This window comes from Pteropus medius, unplaced genomic scaffold (genome assembly GCF_902729225.1).
Source record: "Pteropus medius unplaced genomic scaffold, Ma_sr-lr_union100, whole genome shotgun sequence".
Lineage (NCBI taxonomy): Eukaryota > Metazoa > Chordata > Mammalia > Chiroptera > Pteropodidae > Pteropus > Pteropus medius.
The window spans coordinates 11,086,384-11,103,972 of NW_024340701.1; the positions used below are offsets into that span (position 1 = coordinate 11,086,384).

The following is a 17,589-nucleotide window of genomic DNA, read 5'->3' on the forward strand; positions in this document are numbered from 1 at the left end:
TAAGTGCATGGTTTAATCACAGTTCTAATAATGACATGAAAGAGAAGTTCCAGGAGGTTTGAAAACATTTAATGGGGATCTGATCCTTGTGGGGATGGAGAAGGATGTCAGGGAGGCTTTCCTTAGGGGAAAAAACAAAAACAAAAAAAACTGTTGGCATTGAGTTCCCAAGGATAAGCAGGAGTTCACCAGGTAGACAGAGAGAGATGAGTCTCCCAGACAGAAGGAAGATGAGGGTAGAGACCTCAAGGCAAAGGGGAGCATGAAATGTAGAAAGATGTAAGAAGCCAGTGTGGTGGTGTTCTGAGTGCTAGAGAGTAAAGGTGAGATTGAAGACGTACCCAATGGCCATCACGGGAGGGGGCAGGATGCTGCCATCATCTCTATTGTGCAGATGGGGAAACAGGGCGGAGAACAGAGAAATGACTTGAAAGTCATTCAGCCTAGAGCCTGGTCCCTAACACCTGCATCTAGCTCTCTTTCCTTGCTGCCTCTGCTCAGAATTCCCACAGGCATTTCCAAAGGAAAGTTACAGCAGGGATTCTGCCTACATAGGAAAGAAAATGAAACATTTATTAAACATTTGTTCTCTCATTTAATGTAATTTAATCAATTCCTCACAACGAAATGTTTGAGGCTTCTATTGCTTTTTCTGATTATGGAAATGAAAGGATAGGAGAGAGAAAGGGACCTGCCCACCACCAAACCATGGTATGTGAAAAAGCTGCCTTTCAGTCCAGATCTTTCCTGCTCAAAGGCCACTCTTTCCACTACTTCCTGCTGCCCCCCAATTTAAGTGCACAAAGCAATCAGTACAGGATGTCACAAAAAGCCCCAGAAAACAAGGTCTGAGAGTATATAGAGGACGTCTCCTCTGCTTGAAAAGTTCACCATAAGCATTAGCAGGAAAGCATTTCTCACTGCGTCCTCCCGCTTCCCCCACAGCCAGGGTCTCAGCAGGAAACAGATGGCACACTCACATTGGGCAGTTCAAAGAGAGTTTAATAAAAAGGCCTATTTGCAAAGGTGTAGGGCAGGTAATCACCAGGTATAGGAACCTTGGGCTCCATTATCACCTTAGCTCTAAAGGATGTGGTTGTAAGGGGAGTGGATTGCTGTGTAAAGAAGGCCACCTGACCTTTAGTCCTCAGTGACACCACAGAGCAGCAACTAGTGGAATAAATACCCCAATTCACTCTCTTCTACTCCAACTTCCCGCTGATGCTCCCCTTTGGCCAAACCCATGCAGAAGTCAGAGGGTGTTATGGGCTAAATTTCATTTCCTAAAAAAGTTCATGTTGAAGTCTTACCTTTCCTGCCCCAGTACCTCAGACTATGTCTATAAATGGAGATAGTCTTTAAGGAAGTAATTAGATAAAGATGAGGTCATTAAGGTGGGCCATAATCCCATACTGGTATCTTTATAAAAAGAGGAAACTTGGACACAGACATGCACAGAAGGAAGACCAAGTGAAGACATGGGGAAAGCAATCACCTACAAGCCAAGCAGAGAGGACTTCAGGAGAAACCAACCCTGCCCATGCCTTGACCTCAGACTTCCAGCATCCAGAAGTCTGAGAAAATAAACTTCTGTTGTTTAAGCCACCCAATCTGTGGCAGACCTAGGAAACTCACGCAGAGGGCAAGGAAGCTGGTTGATGTGGTCTACAAAGGGTAGCCCGCCGCCCCAAGACACAGAATAGAGAAGGAAAGAGAAAGCATATGGAGGGGCAAATGAAAGAGACCCAGCACACTCCTACCTACTCAGACCCCTCGGAAATGTGTATTTCGTGATATAATAGAACAATATCAGTAAGCCTGGCAAAATTCCATTTGAGCAATATTTGTCTAGAACTGTGCTCTCCCTTTTCAGTACTTGTGTTTACTCCCTTGCCTGACCACTTACCCCAATCTCAGCCAGGCTGGGAGGCTCAGCTAGAGTCTAGATCCTCTGATAGTCCTTCCCGTGCACTCCTGGCCACATCTCCTCTATCCCTGAGTCCCTGGGGATGGTCTGAGCCCTCACCTGCACATTGTCCTACACTGCCTGGCAGTAAAGTAATGAGCATCTTGAGAACAGAGACTATATCTTATTTCTGATGAACAAAAGAATGACCAATGGGCTGAAAAAACAACAACAACAACAACAAAAAACAACTAACATTTATCAATTACCATCAATGTGCCAAATACTATCTTAAGTGCTTTCACAAATTTTATTACTGCCTGAATCAAATCAGGAGCCGGGGGTGAAAAAAACTATTATTGTTCATTTAGCATTTACTATGTGCCAGGCAGGGGTGACAGCAAAATACTTAACAACCTGTATGGCACAGGCACCGACAAACACATCAGAGCAGATGCTGGTCATAAACCCAGTTATGGCTGGGCTCACACCATGGCTAAAACAAGATCAGCCTAGTGCCAGGCACTGTGCTGAGGAATCTCTTGTACATTATTTTACTGAATACTCAAAATACCAACATAGCTAGATTTTATAATATCCCTTATAAAAACTAGAAACTTGAGGCTCAGAGAAGTTCGTTGTGCAAGGTCATGCAGAAAATAAGCATGGAACTGGAACTCTCACCCTGGATTGCACCCAGACCTGGCTGACCAGTCTTACCATACTGCGCCTGCACGTGGGGTCCCTTTCCTTGGGATATATTTCCCCCAGAGTGCCACATGACTTGCTTCTTCCTTCCAGTCTTTGCTTAAGTGTCATGTCCTCAGCAATTCTTCCTATTAAAATCAGCCCCCTACCATCACCACCCAACGCTATCTCCCTTTCAACTTTTATTTTTCTCTGTAGCATTTTTTTACCTTTTTTTTTATTGCGGTAAAATATACTTAATATAACTTACAATTGAAACTTTTTAAAGCATACAATGCAGTGCCATTAAGTAATTCAGTGTTGGAAATTCATCACCACTCCCCATTTCTAGAATTTTTTTATCATCCCAAATGGAAACTGTATCCACTGAGCTGTAACTCCCCTTCTTTCTCCCCCTACCCTTGGAAACCACTATTCTAATTTCTGCTCTATGAATTTGTTTATTCTAGATATCTCATATAAGAAGGATCATATAACATTTGACTCTTTTGTGTCTGGCTTATTTCACTTAGCACATGTCTTCGAGGTTTACCTATGTTATAGCATGTATCAGAATTTCCTTCCTTTTTAAGGTTGAATAATATTCCATTGTGTGTGTATGTGTGTGCATGCACATGTATTTTTTGTTTATTCATTCATTTTCTAATGGGCATTGGAGTTGTTTCGATCTCTTCGCTATTGTGAATAACACTGCTAAGAATACATGTGTACGAGTATTTGAGTCTGAGCTTTTCATTCTTTTGAATATATACCTAGAATTGATATTGCTGAGTCATGCAGTAATTATAAGTTTAACTTTCGTGAGGAACTGCCAAACTGTCCTCCACCTCCATAGCATTTATAATTGTCTATCGTACTATATGTTTTAACAATTTATTTTGATTATTGAATGTCACCACCCACTAGGATATAAGCTCCAGTGAAGGCAGAGATTTTTCTCTGTTTGGTTCACTGCTGTATTCCCTATACCTGGAACATGTCTTTCACAGACAGGTACAAAATAAATATTTGTTGAATGAATAAACATATTTGGTGTGGGTCCTGATCTTGAGGTCAAGGGTTCCAGAGACCAAAAGAGTAAAATTAGGTCTTTGCCCACTGTATCCGAAGCAATAAAATCAAAGGGGAAAAACTGAGGTCAAGGAGGGAAGTGAGAGATCAGTTTAGGGGAAGCAAGCGTGAGTTGGGTCTGCGTGAGGCTGAAAACAAGAACATCTGTCATCGGGTCAGTTGCTAGGGGGACCAGCAGTAGTACGGGAAGAGGCATTCAGGATGAGACACAGTAAACAGTCCAGTCCAGGTCAGAGAGTGAGAACAACGTGGGGGTGCCTGGGGGGCCTTTAAAATGGGGTTAGCTGGATAGTGGGTAGGGGAGCCTGCTCAATTTAAGAAACCATGGAGGTTCTTATACAATGTTTTGACTTTAAGGTTCAGGATGGTGCCTGGAGATATTAAGCATTAACAAATATTTGTTAATTGATTGGTTTCTAATCCCAAGCTATCACTATCTTGACATATGACTTAAGGCAAGTAACTTTTTTCTGTGTAACTTAGTTTATTTATCCGTACATATAATGGATATAAGTATATCAATGAATTAAACATCCTTTTAAACTATAGAATCTTTTTCCCTCCAGTAGACTTCCAAACAGAAGAGTACACACATGGGGCATGTCAAAGAAGAGCTGGAAGTCTAAAGCCCCACCATTTCCCAGTGGCTGAGAATTGCTTTTCCTGTGCTCCAAGAGTCTGCAACAAGGTTTGAACACCCCTGGGTCTTTTTTTACTCTTCTGACTCGAGTTTATTCCAGCTCTGACATGCATCTACACAGCAATGGCAGATATTCCCTTTGTAAATACTTTTTGACAGATGCTCTTCTGAGTATTTTCTATGTATTAACTTATTTAATCCCCAATTTAGAGATGAGAATATTGAGAAACGTAAAGGTTAAGTCACTTCCCCAAAGCTACACAGGTAGTTGGTGGTAGAGCCTTCAATCAAACCCAGTTACCAGGCTCTAAGGCCCTGGCTTTTATCTACAACTCTGTATGCCTCCCAAAAAGGTGCACAGAATGCACTGTGTGCTGTTGAATGGGACTGAGGAAAGGGTGAGCTGATGGAAAGAGAAAAGAGAGAGGAAAGAAAAGATAAAGAGAGTAGAAGTGAGTATGATCAAGCTGGATTCCTGAAAGCACTTGAATCTCTAGAGGGGAGGCAGCTTCCCAGTAACACTGGCTGCCAGGGATGAGGAACCAAAATGCTGCCTTCCCCAAAGTCCTAGAACCACCTCTGATGAGACAGTTTCTCTTAGCTACACATTTTCTAATCCAGAGATGGTCAAATCCTATTTTTAGGCAAGATCTTAGAAGAGGACATTCCTTTATAGGACTTTTCCAGAAAAATGGGAGCTATCAGTTTACCAAAAAAAAAAAAAAAAAAAATTTCTTTTTACTGCAACAAGAAAAAAATCCATGTTTTGTGAATAATAATGGGAAATAGAAAGTTACCCATATTACCATAAACTTTTTTCCTTTAATAAATTTAATAAATTAGAATACATACAACTCAATAAAAAAATAACTGAAAAGCCTAGTATCATTTAAAGCCTTTCAACTAGTCATTTTCATAATTCCTGAAGATAGCATCTCCATTAAAGTGGTACAACCTTATGCAAAAAGAAAAAAAAATTATATATATATATGTATGTATAATTATCTCTGGAAAACGATGCAAAAATTGGCAATAGATGAAGGCAAAGGACAAGGATTACCTGCAGGAACAGAGGGTTGCTCAGTGTTTTTCAGAGATCCTACTGCCATTTTGTTTTGAGGGGGGGTATAATTTTTCATTGTATAGAACTATACAGCATATTATGGGGTGTTTAGCATCCCAGACCACGACCCACTATATTCCAGTAGAAACCTGAAATCATTGCAAGCACCGATACCACCCCCCACACACATTTCCAGATGACTATTAGAGAGACAGGACTAACCCAGGCTGAGAAACACCGGTAATCAATTCAGGTAAATTCAAGAAACTCTGATTGAATGCCCCCATGGGTCCTCAAGCAGCCCACAGTCTAATAAGGGGAAATGCAACACAGAGTTGAATGCACCAAGCTATCAATCAAGACCTCATGTGGCAATTGATACACTGTAGGTCTTCTATTAAAATTTTTCTAATGTAATACAAGATTCAATGCTTACAAAACATTAAAATATTCCCAAAGGCTAGAGTTTATCTTGCATTAAAAGTAACTAATTAGGGCTTCCAGTCAAGATGGTGGAGTAAGTAAACACTGTGCTTGCCTCCTCTCGCAATCACATCAAAGTTACAGCTCAACTACAGAATAGCCATTGTTGGGAGTCACCTGGAGTCTGGCTTAACAGAAATCCTACAACTAGGAACACACAGAAGAGGCCACTTTGAGACTCGGAAGAGAGGCAGAGACATGAAACAGGCTGGTCCCACACCCGCATGTGGCAGTTGAGGATTGGAAGAAATATCTCAGCTGTGAAGGTCTCCCCGGAAGAGCAAGAGGTCCTAGCCCCACATCAGACTCCCCAGCCCAGGGCTCCAGTGCTGGGAAGAGAATTCCCCATAACTTCTGGCTGTGAAAACCAGCGAAGATTGTGGCTGAATGAGATGGAGGGTAGTGGGAGTCGCAGACATTCCTCTTAAGAGGCCCAGGTGCAGACTTACTGCTGACAGACATGCTCCCTCTGAACTCTAGTGCTGGGGCAGCTGCTCAAAAGGTGCCACAAACATACAGGGAGAAACTGAGTTTTTTGGCTTCAAGGCAAGGACTGGAGGGGCAGCTTTCTCTCAGACAGAAGTACTGGCAGAGGGCACTGATCCTTTACTGAATCTGACCAGCTTGCAGACCCAGGCGGGCGCCGTATCTGAGTCTCCTACAACATAACTAACACTGGGTGCTCCACCCAGGTGATTCCCTGAAACTCCGCCCCTCCCAACATGTGGGCCCACCCAAGCCATTTCCAGTGGATTTTTTATACAAATGTCTTGTCTTACTTGGCTCATGCTGCGGACTTTTCTAAAATCTGTCAAAAGTTCACAAAACCTAAACAAGCAGCACCTGGCCTCGGTATGCCCCATATCTCTTGCTGAGCTGCCCAAAGCCCAGCACTAGTGGCAACTGGCCTCAGTTTGCAGCTTGGCCTCTGGAATAACTTCCAAGCCTAGTATGGGTGGTAGCCATCTGTGGATTGCTTGGTGGCTCATGCCCATAACCTCAGGCAGGGCACAAGCTGCAGCTGAACTTGGCTTGTGATAGGACCCCTCTCAGGAATCCTCTACCTGCACTCCCAGTGGCCAGTGTTGGTCGGAGCCAGAGCACCATCTGAGTCAGAGTACATCTGAGGATGACACACCCAAAAGCAGACAGAGCTGTCACCAGAGCCCTGCTGAAGCAAATCCTGCTCTGTGGGGTCAGCTCTTGGACAACAGCTCCTCCACTGGTCACAGCCAATCATCACAACCAATCAACCTGAGGGTCAATCCCTCCCATTGACAAGCAAACAGCAACCAAGGCTCAGCAACAACAAGAGGGCACATAAAACTCATACGAGGGACATGCCTGGAGCACCTGGCTCAGGTCACCAGGGAACACTGTGACTCACAGCACACCTACTACATAAGGCCACTCTACAAATACTTGGAGACATAGCAGCCTTACCTAATACATGGAAACAAACACAAGTAGGCAGCCAAAATGGGGAGACAAAGAAACATGTGCCAAATGAATGAACAGAACAAAGCTCCAAAAAGGAACTAAACAAAATGGAGACAAGCGATCTACCAAACGCAGAGTTCAAAACACTTCTTATAAGGATGCTCAATGAACTTCGGGGAAGAGTAGATGAACTCAGTGAGAACTTTAGCAAAGAGATAGAAACATAAAAGTGGAGATAGAAAACAAAAAAGAACCAGTCATAAATGAAGAATAAAGTAACTGAAATGAAGAATATCTTAGGAGGAAATAACAGTACATTAGGTGAAGCAGAGGCTCAAATCAGTGATTTAAAAGATAAGGTAGCAGAAAACACCCAATCAGAACAACAAGAAAAAAGAGTCCAGAGAAATGAGGATAGTTTAAGGGGCCTCTGGGACAACATCAAGCATATCAACATTCGCATCATGGGGGTACCGGAAAGAGAAGAGAGAAAACAAGGAATTGAAAACCTATTTCAAAAAATAATGACTGAAAACTTCTCTAACCTGGTGAAGAAAATAGACATACAACCCCAGGAAGCTCAGAGAACCCCCAAAACCAGGAATCCAAAGAGGCCACATCAAGACACATCATAATTAAAATGCCAAAGCTTAAAGACAAAGAGAGAATCTTAAAAGCAGCCAGAGAACTACAAGTGTTGGAGAGGATGTGGAGAAAAGGGAACCCTCACACATTGTTGGTGGGATTGCAAATTGGTACAGCCGCTATGGAAAACAGTCTGGAGGTTTCTCAAAACATTAAAAATGGATATACCTTTTGATCCAGCAATTACACTTCTGGGTATTTATCCAAATAAAACCAAAACAATAAATCGCAAAGATCTATGTACTCCAATATTCATGGCAGCACAATTTACAATAGCCAAGATATGGAAGCAACCTAAATGCCCATTAACAGACAATTGGATAAAGCAGTTAAATATACATATATACAGTGGACTATTACTCAGTCATAAAAAAAATGAAATCTACCATTTGCAACAACACGGATGGACCTGAACTAGAGGTTATTATGCTGAGAGAAATGTCAGACAGAGAAAGATAAATATCATATGATTTCATTTACATGTAGAATCTAAGGAACAAAAAGAACAAACTAAGATGGTCACAGGGATGGGGAACACAGCATAGGGAATGCAGTTAGCATTAATATATTGGCTAGGTAGAAAACCAGAGGAGAGAAGGAGCAATTAGGGGGATCATCTTATAAACTATATAAATGTCTAACCAATGTACTGTATACGTGAAACTAATTAAAACTTCTTACAATAAATTAATTAATTAAAAAAAAAGCAAGAGAAAAGCAGTTACTTACCTATAAGGGAGCTCCCATAAGACTTTCAGCTGATTTCTCAACAGAAACTTTGCAGGCCAAAAGGGATTGGTGGGAAATATTCAAAGCGATGAAAAGCAGGGACCTACACCAAGATTACTCTACTCAGCAAAGCTATCATTTAGAATCAAAGGACAGATAAAGGGCTACTCAGATAAGAAAAAGCTAAAAGAGTTCATCATCACCAAGCCAGTATTACAGGAAATGTTAAAGCAAAGAAGAGATTAAAAAAATATATGAATGGCAAAAACTACTTTAAATATAAATAAACTAAATCCTTCACTCAAAAGATAGGGTGGCTGAATGGATAAGAAAATAAGACCCTTACGTTTGCTGCCTACAAGAAACTCACTTCAGATCAAAGTTACACACAGTCTGAGAGTAAAGGGATAAAAACAGATGTTTCATGAAAATGCAAACAAAAAAAATCTGGGGTAGCAATATTTATACCAGACAAAATAGACTTTATTTTATTTATTTACTTTTTAGGCGAGGCAATCCTTGGTTGACCTCATAGATTGCAAGGACCTTGTCAGCTTATAATCCCTTATTTTTTTTTTACTTTTTACACCCACAGCATCTGGTCTTCCTAGGTGGTCTCCCATCCAAGTACTAACCAAGCCTGATCCTGCTTAGCTTCTGAGATCAGATGGGATCAGGCTTGTTCAGGGTAGCATGACTGTAGACCAAAATAAACTTTAAAAGTCTATAAAGAGAGACAAAGAAGGACCCAGTTATCCAATTTCTGTACATTTATCTGAAGAAATCCAAAACATTACTTTGAAGGGATACGTGCAGCCATATGTTCATTGTGGTATTATTTACAGTAGCCAAGATATGGAGGCATCCTGGGTGTTCATCAATGGATGAATGGATAAAGAAGAGGTGGCATGTATACATATTGGAATATTACTCAGCCATAAAAAAGAATGAAATCTTGCCATCTGCAATAGCATGGATGACCTAGAAAGTATTATGCTGAGTGGAGTAAGTCAGACAGAGAAAGACAAATGTCATATGTGGAATCTAGAGAACAGGATAAACAAACAAACAACAGAAACAAGCTCAGATACAGAGAGCATTTCAATGGTTGTCAGATTGAGGGGGTAAAGGGATGGGTGAAGAGGGATGGGTGAAGGGGGAGGACATTAACAGGTACAGATTGATAGTTACAAAATAGTAATGGGGCTGTACAGTACAGAATGGGGAATATAGTCAGAAGTATAGTAATAACTGCATATGGTATCAGATGAGTAATGGATTTATTGGGGTGATCACTTCGTAAGTTATATAAATGTCTAATCACTCTGCCATATACCTGAAACTGACATAATATTGTATGTCAAATATAATTGAAAAAAAAAAAATATAAAAATTTTTTTGAAAAGCAACTAATTAAATCAACTGAAAACACAATCTTCAAATATCAGAACCAGAAGGGAGTCCAGTGATCAACTATCTAGTCCAGGAGGTAGAAAACCTTTTATGTAAAGAGCCTGGGTATAAATAAATATTTTAGGTTTCGTGGGCCATACAGCGTCTGTTACAACTATTCGAACTCAGTGTTGTGGCTCAAAGGCAGCCATAGACAATCGACGGTCACCTGTTGTCCAATAAAACTTCTTACAAAACAATTTAAATAAATGTGAAATATTTAAATAAAGAAAAGATCAGTATTACTGTTTTCTTTTGCCTCAGGCTCCAATATGGCTCCACATAGCACTGTTACCGATCTTGTCACCATTTCAATTTTTGATGATGTGCTCATCATGAAACTGCTGGCGTTGTGATTTTTAAAAAATCACTGCACTCAAATATTACTTACCTGGATTACTGAGTTCCTGGTGCCCTCTTAAACTTTGCACTCAGGGCTGGAGCCTCACTGGCCTTGCCCTAGTTTGGGTCCCGCCTCTTGCACCAAAACCTACACCCCTATCTCTGTTCTTCCTTGAGACAGCCCTCTTGTCCATTTTCTCTCTGTTCCCATTCATGGTCAAATTGGGTCCTCATGACCTGGCTGCACATTTTCATGCTGGGGGTCATGTGCAGGCTCCTTCACTCTCTCACTTTTCCTCTCACTTGGGAGCATTGACAAATCCACCCCCACCTCCCATATCTCTTGTTGGGTAGTTCTCACCTTCAAAATATTTGAAGGATCAGCTTTTGCGTCAAGAAGTCTTATCTAGAAATATTCCCAATGCTGCAGATCTCTCCCTAAAAGAATTCTCCAACAACCACTAAGAAAACTATGCCTATCTCATATCCATGTGTTGGTGCAAAGGCACGGAGCGGGAAATGCAACAGAGAGCTCTCCCTCACTGGACTGTGAACCTCCATATCCTAATGTCTAGCACACAGTGGGCCCTCAACAAGTATTTGTCAACTTGAAGTGAACAAGCCCTTTCAGCTAGATTTTCAGAGTGTAAATGACTAGGGCAAAAACAGGGAGGCTGGGGAAGACTGATTTCATGCCCTTAAAGTGACAGTAAAACAGTCTATTTTGTGGATTTTGTTAGTTGAAACGAAAGCACTGGGAAAAATTGCTACAGTGGGCATTGTGGATAATATTGGAGTGAGAAAAAAGGGTCATCTCCATTTGCACCTTAACTATTGCAGGAAAATCCATGTGCTTTACCCATTTTTGATTTCCAGTATGCCCCTGTTCTATGGGAAGTGAGAGAGCCAATTCAGAAATAAATTACTGCTCTTAGCTAAACCCCCATTTCCCAAATCCCAAGCCTTCCTTTAACCCATTTATTTAATTCCTTTTAACATATTTAAATTCATTGGAGAAATTATGAGGGAGACAGATGAGACAGGTCGCAAACCTTGGTATGCACATTAAAATAAAGAAAATTAAACGAAAGATTAATAGAGCAGACAGGTAACTGTGTAGCCTGATTTCACTTTGAAGCAATTTATTTCCATTCAAACTGTGATAAATAACCACCAAGTGATATAATAATTACCCATTTCTTGATGTCGAATGGGATGTGGAAATTATTCTCTGAAGTGAAAACATCCCATGGACTTTCAAAAGGGAATGTCTCACATTCAATAAAGCTACAAAGCATGACCCCAAAAGAAATTGAATTGGCCTGTGTGTATTCCCATTGCTACGACTGAAAAGTATGTTCTGACCCTCCAAGACAAGCTTCTCTCTTTGTTTGATAAAGTCTTGTGATTTGCAACCACAAAAACTCTGAAGACTCTATAAATTCTGTGCTTTGGCACTCTCATGTGAGGCCAAGCCCAGAAAAGGACAGCTGCTGAAGAAGGCAGAGTCTTGACACTCCTACTTTTGGTGGTTAGCAATGGTCATTTCTAAATGCCCCTAGGGCTTAAAAATAATTAAATGCATTTTAAAATTAGGTCTCAGTCTGTTAAAAGCACAACCTCCATTGGTAAACATTTATCAACACCCATTAGAAGAATCTTCTTTGCTGAAGTTCTTTACTGCTCATTAACTTAGGGTCGCCATTGCTTTAGGCCCCGCAGTGTGCTGGGTGCATGAGAAACAATGACGACAAGGGAAGCCAAGAGGCAAAGAAATGAACTCTCTAGTGGGAAAAGCATCAGATGAAGATTGAGAAGACTTGGGGTCTAGTCCTGGGTTCTAGCCCTTGACAGCCATACAGACTTGAGAAGTTCACTTAAACATCTCTGACCCTCAGTTTCTTCATCTATAAAATGGGGATGAAGGTATATACCTACCTTACGCAACTGGAAAATCATCATGTGGGTTCCTAAGTTTTTTTTTTTAAACACTAACGCTGAGCAAGGCTCTCGGTTAGGAGTTGTGGAGAGAGTTAAGAAACTGTCCCCACTTCAAGGAACTTTTCATGGAGGAGGAAAACGTAATGTGTGTATGCAGCGCATCCCAACAAGGCTGTTCTGAGCCTGTCATTTCTTGCTGAAGCAACCTAGGGCCCCAGACTTTCCCTCCCCCTCCACCCATTCAGTTATCATTTTATTTATTTACTTATCCAACAAAAACTTCATCTTGCATTTTCAGTGTATCTGGCACTGAAGAACAGAGATCAATCACATCAAATTTCCTGCCCTCAAGGAGCTCACAGACTAGCAAAGATGACCACAGCCTTGCAATTTGCAAAGCATTTTAAATATATAGTTCCTTATTTCATCCTCAAAACAACCCTTTGGGAACCCTCATACATTGCTGGTGGGATTGCAAATTGGTACAGCCACTATGGAAAACAGTCTGGAGGTTTCTCAAAAAATTAAAAATGAATATACCTTTTGACCCAGCAATTGCACTTCTGGGTATTTATCCAAATAAAAGCAAAACAATAAATCGCAAAGATCTATACGCGCCAATATTCATGGCAGCACAATTTACAATAGCCAAGATATGGAAACAACCTAAATCTCCATCAACAGATAACTGGATAAAGAAGTTATGGTTCATATATTCAATGGACTATTACTCAGCCATTAAAAAAATGAAATCCTACCATTTGCAATGACATAGATGGACCTAGAGGTTATTATGCTGAGTGAAATAAGTCAGACAGAGAAAGATAAATACCATATGATTTCACTTATATGCGGTATCTAAGGCACAAAAAGAACGTACTGATCAAAAACAGACTCGCAAATATGAGTGGATAGTTTGGTGATAGACAAAGGGGAGGGGGGTTGGGAGGCTGGAAGAATGGAGTGAAGGGTTAAAGAAGAACAAAATAGTAGTTGATAGTTGGGCATGGGGATGGGGAGCACAGCATAAGGAATGCAGTTAGCATTAATATGATGGCTAAATGAAGGGCCAGGGAAGAGAGAGAGCAATTGGGGGGATCATTTTATAAACATTATAGATGTCTAACCAATGTACTATATACTTGAAACTAATTCAAATAAATAAATTTATTTTTTTAAAAAATCCTTTGTAATAGGTATTATAAGCTCTATTTTAAAGATGATAACACTAAAGACCCAGAAAACTGAAGTGACTCGCCAACCTTATGGAGCTTTCAGTGACAGGGCAACATTGAAATTGTGATTTTACTACTCAAATCCAGTGCCCCAGCTCTCTCAGGCCATGGGTGTTCTCTAGGGAAGAAGTCCTGCCTTAAACTAAGCCCTTTAGCTGAGAACATGACTCCACCTAACACTTATAAGTTCTTTTCTCTGTAGAGCTTGATCTTGTTCTCTATATCTTCCAACACTGTCTAGAGTCTGGCTGAAATAAATTTCCTTCTTTCTTCCTTCCCTTCTTCCTCCTTCCTCCAGGGAGGGTTTCACAGAAGAGTAACAGACAAAAGGAAACCCGAAGGGCCTTTGGCCAGGAAAGAGGGTGGGGCTAGTGTGTTTTAGGTAGAGGGGACCAAATGAACAAAGCTTGGGAGGAGAGTGTGAGGCTTTGGGGGACCTACAGTTTGTTTAGGGAAGTTGGACTACGTTAAACAAGAGAGAAAGCTGCTGTTAGAGGGGAACTCATGAGTCAGACTGTGCAGAGCACAAGTGAGAAGTTTAGACTTCATTCTGAAAGCTGCGAGAGACATGGAGGGATTTTCAGCAGAAGGTGATACTATCAGATCGGATTTTTAGTAAAACAACTGACTGCTCTTTTGAGAATGAACTCAAACAAGGAGATTGAAGTCAGAGAGAACAGTTGTAGGGAGAGCTGTGGTGATGACACAGAGGTGAGATGATAGTGAACTTAAACCAATGTAGTAGAGGTAGGGAATACACAGAATCGAGAGAGACCTCCCTGAGTGTTGCATGTTGATTTCAACACCTGCTTGAATCAGTACAGGATAAGCCCATTGACACTATATCACAAACAAAGCTAACAATAATAATGGTTTTACTTCCTTAGAATAAAGCCAGTTAGTAGGCAAAGAACTTTAAATGTGTTACTGCATTTAAGAATGAAAACAACTTGATGATATTGGCAGTTATTCTCCCTATTTTACAAGTATAGATTCTTAGAACCCACTGGAACTATACTAAACCCAAACCTTCAAATGCCCAGAAATCTGCATTTGAAATCCAGCACTCTTACTTAACGTGTGCTAAATCTTCAGAGCCACCACTGTGAACTCCAAAGCACGTGACAGTTTTATTCTGGCAAACAGCTTCAATTAATAAAAAAAAATAATAATTTCAATTCCAAAAATAACAATTTCAATTAACCTGGGCTGCCCCATGCTTAATGACATATGAATGCCCCAAATACTATGAAATACCCCAGTGACAAGTACACATAAAACATTTAGCTGAGAATGAGACTGTCAGACACTTTTAAGTAGAGATATTACTTTAGAGAAAGGTGTCTTTGGGGGGCCCCAAATGGAACAGGCTTGAGATGTAGAGAATGATTCTGGGTTGAAGGAGGATGATTACCCAGGATTCAATGGAAGCCCTGGCATGTGGTCAGAGTGCAGAACCTTAGTGCTGGAAGGGACCTGAGACAGCCTCAAGTCCAGAGGTTTTCAAACTGTGTCCCAGAGACCTCTAAGTTTCCTTAAACGCCCCTAAGGAGCAAAGTAGAGGCCAAACCTTCAGCGTTTGGGCTTTCCTCAACCCAAGTAGCCCAGCCTCTCTTTTAATTATTTTACATGTTGGGATGGGAAAAACAAAGAGAAGTAAAAGAAAGGAGTTCATACAGTCAACACATCCCCCACACCCCTTCTGAGCATGTACATACCAGGTGGAATCAGTAGGAGTGTGATGGATACTAATATGAATAATATACAGCCCGCTCCTGCATCAATTAAGGATCTTTGTTCACAGCGGAAATCAACTCCAGCTAACTTAAATGAGTCGTCGATTTCTTAGAAGACAACTTAGGTCAGCTCTAGAATGGATGACAGAATTGAACAATCAGACTTCAGGTTGGGCAAGAGCCATGAAGCTCTGGGGATCACAACAGGGAGAGCACATGGATAGACTTCTTAAGAAGCACGCCAACAGCATGATTCTGCTCTAATCCATGAGTTACTCCTGTCAAGAACCACTCAGGAACAAGCTGGAGTCTGATCGACCTGACTGGAATGATGCGCACCTGGGCCAAAAATGTGGGACTATGGAAGGGCTAATGTAGGAGTAGACTCAAGAAAAGAAGGTTTACGCCTCCAGCCAAAGCACAGGGGAAGGAGCAGGGTAGTTCTCTAATGCCAAAGATGATATTATTGACAAAGGATGGTGGGATAGAAGCTGAGCAAGCAAAAAGAGCAGCTGTCCACTAGACTTCGCACAACAAGCTTAGTTTCGAAAGGGAGATATTAGAGAACTATATATTTTTTTCCTGTCAGACAGCTCTGTCTGAAGCCTTCTCCCCCACTCGAATTGTGATATGAATAAATGCTGGTATGTCTTCAGGGATTCACTCTTCATGGTAGCAGTCGATTAGTCCTGGGGTGAGCACCTGACACATTCTAGGCCAATCAGGGGCTCTTCCTGGGATATTTAAACTTTCAACTGAGTCTTGAAGGATCTTTGGCAGCCATTCCCCTCCACTCAGAAAGCTGATCACAGAGAAGGAAGACACAGAGCTGAGAGGAAAAGAGAAGTGTGGCTACGTTTGAATTTCAGGTTCTAGCTGCCCCTGAAGCCAAACTACACCCCTGCCCTTGCCACTATGACATAAAGTAACTTAATATTTTCCACAACAAATAAGCAAAACACGACACTTCTTCTTTGGTCTAAGTTAGTTCAAAGTGGGATTCTGTCATTTGCAATCAAAAGTATCATCACCAATTTAAGTGCATAAATAACACCAAGTCCATTTGGGATAAAGGTCATCAGAATGATCTTGTGTTCAGAAAAGAAAGATACCACATACATAATTCTAATAACTTTCATTTACCAAGCACCTAGCTTGAGTCAGGCATGCTAGGTACCTGACATATGTTATTTGGTTCACTTTTTACATCAGCCCTGCAAGGATATATTATCTTCATCTCATAGGTAAGAAATTGAGGCCAGAGAAGTTAAGCAATTTGCACATAATTGCCCAGACAGGATTTGGCAAAATCTGGATTAAAATCTGACCTTGAAACACACTTTCTATGCCCTGCATGCAGTCAGAAACAGAGACACTCTATTCTTTGAAACAATGGTCAGGTCTCCCAGGAGTTTATGCAGAATTACAATCAGGTTGCATTCTCTGCCCTTAATTTTTTTTTTTTTTTTTTTTTTTTTGCTGAGCCTAGACTCTGTTAATTATCACCTCATAATAGTCCACTGTTATTTAGAATGTTGCTCAGGAGCAGAGTTTGCAAGCATATTTCAGTATGTTTCAATATTTCTCTAAACCCCTCAGGCCACCATAACTGTTGCATTTCTCTCTGTGTGCAGTTTTTACAACTCTCTGTTGTTCATTAGGGTAAGAATTTATAAGCCTGACACCTTGACCAGGGAACAGTGCATCACTATTTCTGAGTTAGGGCCCTTCTGGGAGGGTGGAGTTTGGGCAGAGTGCTTAGTTCGTGCAGCAGGCAAGGATGTGTGTTATTTGAAGTCAGAACCATATAAATACAACAGCACAAGTCTTCTCTGCAGATGCAGATGGCACCCTGGGGTAGAAGAAGCAGTGTGTCTTAAATCAGAGAAGCTATGATTTTTGCCAGTCTCTGCCTCTAACAAGCCGTGTGATCATGGTCAAGTCATTTCCCCGCTCTGGACCACCATTTTGCTATATAAATAATAAAAAAAAGCATTGTCTTAGATCATACTGTTTCATCAAACCTTCTCCATGGAATGCTGGAACAGCACAATATGTTCTGTGAAAAATGAGTTCTGGGATCAAATAAACTTGAGAAAAGCAAATTAAAGTTAAATTGGTTTCATTAATAATGAGCTTCCTAGAGCCTCCTATAAACTATCTGCTCACCATTACTCTGCAACACAGGATGCAGCATC

The 17,589-nt window shown here is 41.0% G+C and overlaps 1 pseudogene; it reads right to left on the bottom strand.

Moving 5' to 3' along the window:
* Positions 1–9,271: 9,271 nt before the first annotated feature.
* On the bottom strand, positions 9,272–9,390 carry LOC120622961 (uncharacterized; annotated as a pseudogene).
* Positions 9,391–17,589: the final 8,199 nt, after the last annotated feature.